At 36.2% G+C, this 3,155-nt stretch overlaps 1 non-coding gene across 1 annotated transcript; it reads right to left on the bottom strand.

Annotated features, from left to right (window-relative positions):
• Positions 1-2,812: 2,812 nt before the first annotated feature.
• Positions 2,813-2,947, bottom strand: LOC119620773 (U8 small nucleolar RNA). The gene has a single exon (XR_005237323.1). It is a non-coding gene; the product is annotated as a U8 small nucleolar RNA (small nucleolar RNA).
• Between the last annotated feature and the right edge of the window lie 208 nt (positions 2,948-3,155).

Here is a 3,155-nt window from a genome sequence, read left to right on the forward strand (position 1 = left end):
CCATCTGATCTTTGACAAAGCCAACACAAATAAGCAATGGGGAAAGGATTCCCTATTCAGTAAGTGATGCTGGGCTAGCTGGCTAGCCATATGCAGAAAAATGAAACTGGATGCCTTCACCATGTAAAAAAATTAACTCAAGATGGGTTAAAGATTTAAAAATAAGACCTCAAGCTACAAAAATCCTGGAAGAAAACCTAGGAGATACCCTTCTCTATATCAGCCTTGGCAAATAATTTTTGGCGAAGCCCCCAAAGGCAATTGCAAGAAAACCAAAGGTTGACAAGTAAAACCTAATGAAAATAAATAGCTTCTGCACAGCAAAAGAACTATTGACAGAGTAAACAGACAGCCTACTGAATGGAAGAAAGTATTTGCAAACTATGCCTCTGATAAAGGTCTAATATTTAGAATCTATAGGAATTTAAACAGATCAACAATCAAAAACAACCCTATTAAAAATGGGCAAAGGACATGAACACATTTCTCAAAAGAAGACACACAATGCCAATGAGCATGTGAAAAAATGTTTAACATCACTAATCACTAGGGAAATGAAAATCAAAACCTCACTGAGATACCATCTCACACCAGTCACAATGGCTATTACTAAACAGTCAAAAAACAACAGATGCTGGTGAGGCTGCAGAGGAAAGGGAACACTTATACACTGTTAGTGGAAGTGTAAATTAGTTCAGCCACTGTGGAAAGCAGTTTGGAGATTTCTCAAAGAACTCAAAACTGAACTACCATTCAACTCAGCAATCCCCTTCCTGAGTATATACCCAAAAGAAAATAAGTTACTCTACCAAAGAGGCACATGCATGCATATGTTCATTGCAGCACCATTCATAGTAGCAAAGACATGGAATCAACTTAGGCACCCATCACAGTGGATGGGATAAAGAAAATGTGCCATATACATACCATGGAACAATATGTAGCTGTAAAAAAGAATGAAATCTCATCCTTTGCAGCAACATGAATGCAGCTGAAGGCCATTATCATAAACAAATTAACACAGGAACAGAAAATCAAATATTGCATGTTCTCGTAAGTTAGAGCTAAACATTGGGTACTCAGGGACATAAAGATGGGACCAAGAGACACTCTGGCCTACTTGAAGGATGAGGGAGATGGGTTGAAAAACTACCTATTGGGTACTGTTCTCAGCACCTGGGTGATAGGATCAATCATACCCCAAACCCCAGAATCATGCAATATGGTCATGCAATATGACCAGGTAACAAACCTGCACACGTACCCCCTGTTTCTAAAATAAAAGTTGAAATCATTAAAAAATAAAATAAAAAAATGAAGTCATTGGCCTTTATATTTACCAAGATTCTTTTATTTGAAACATGTTTATTATTGAAAGTTAAAGACTATGAGTGCATTTTTATTTCATATGTTAATTTGCAAATAGAATTAATGGTAGGTGTGAATTTTGTAATCTGATTATTGGGCTCATATCCTACCTTCACGTTTTTAGCAAGTAACATTGAGATTGATCTGAGACTTGAAACAAGTGCTCTCAATATTTGAGAACATATTTGCATGTAAAATGCCGACTAGGACCATTTTATTATAAAGTTATGTCTCTAATAATTCAAAATGTGCTATTAATTAGTTTTAAAATTTGGGACTAGCAAAGTCAGGACTGAACATACCAAGGTATTAAATACTTTACTGTCAGTCTACCTCATAACTTCTAACTCCACTTCTGGCTTTGTCTGACATCAGGGTCAGACTCTTACTGACATTTGTGAAGGATAGAAAGTGGCTTCATTAAAATCTTCAAAGGAAACCAGAGTAAAATAAGAGACAAAGGGGTTCCTAAGAGAAAAGAATTACCGCAACAAATGAAAGAGTCTGTTACAATGGGAAGAGAGAATTGATGTAGGGTACAAATGTGAGGCTGCTTTTAAATTTACACAGCTCAGACTTCTGTGGTCACTTATGACCCTGGAAAAGAGATAGTTAACATATGAAAGTTAAAAGCAGTTTATTACTATGAGCTCAAACATTTCTGCTGTCAGATTCCTTCTTCCTTCTCATAGAAGGGATGAAAATGTGGACATCGTTTCTCTACCAGTCAGAGAGAGGTGAGGACTGGAGGTCAAGGTTGGGTTAACACCAATGTATTGGTGACCAGAATAAAGTATCAGGTGGCGTTTATGACAGGAACTTGGAGGCAGGTAGGATGTCATCCCAAGCATCAGAATTTGAGAAGATAGACACTCCCAATGATGTCAAAGGCCATTGACACCATGTGGGTTCTATGCCAAGCAGAATTAGCTAAGAGGAATGTAAAGTGCCAGAGCATAAGGATAGCAGAGACACAGGAAGCTGTGTAAATTTTATGTGAGATAGTCCCCATCCACTTTGGAGTATCTAAGAGACATCAGAAAGGATGGAAGCCTTGCCATTTGGTAGAACTATTAATCTAGTGGCGTTGGCAAAAAGGATTGAAGTAGCTATACTTAAGATCCACAAGCAGGTTGTAACTAGAGAGTCACTTGAGTTAAACTATATTTTGTGCAATGAATTTTAAAAATCCTACTAATTTGGTTGATAAGATAATCATTTATGTAGGAAAAAACCAATCATTAACCAAAATTGGAAGAGCAGTTTCTTTCATATTACAGACACAATTTACTATTTTACAGTTTGTAGCTTTGGTCCTTATTTCAAAACTTGGGGTCCCAGATTAATCAAAGAGTCTGACATCAGGTGCTCCTTGTGGCTATTGATCACCCACATCCCATATTTTAGCCATATACCTCTAATATATCTTTTTTTTCCAGGAAGAATAAGGTGGAATAATCAGGATATTGTAAGTTGTGATTACCCAGAGACTTTAATCATGTATCATGTGAACTCCAATTATCATGTTCTAATCTGCCCTTCAAAAGGAGAAACAGATAAGAATTATTCCACCTGACCCTAACTCCAAGATATTGTTATGGTATCTTTGTTATATTTATTCCTGCTCTCCTGTTAAATTAATTTAACAAATAAATATTATTTATATGTAAAAAATATTCTACATTTATTTTACATATAAAATCTCTTGATTTTCTTTATTTAGTTTGGCAAGCTTCTGCTCTTTGGCTATCTTGCTGCCATTTCCCTTTGAACAGATCAAGGGTTCT

The sequence above is a fragment of the Chlorocebus sabaeus genome, chromosome 15 (assembly GCF_047675955.1).
Source record: "Chlorocebus sabaeus isolate Y175 chromosome 15, mChlSab1.0.hap1, whole genome shotgun sequence".
Taxonomy (NCBI): domain Eukaryota; kingdom Metazoa; phylum Chordata; class Mammalia; order Primates; family Cercopithecidae; genus Chlorocebus; species Chlorocebus sabaeus.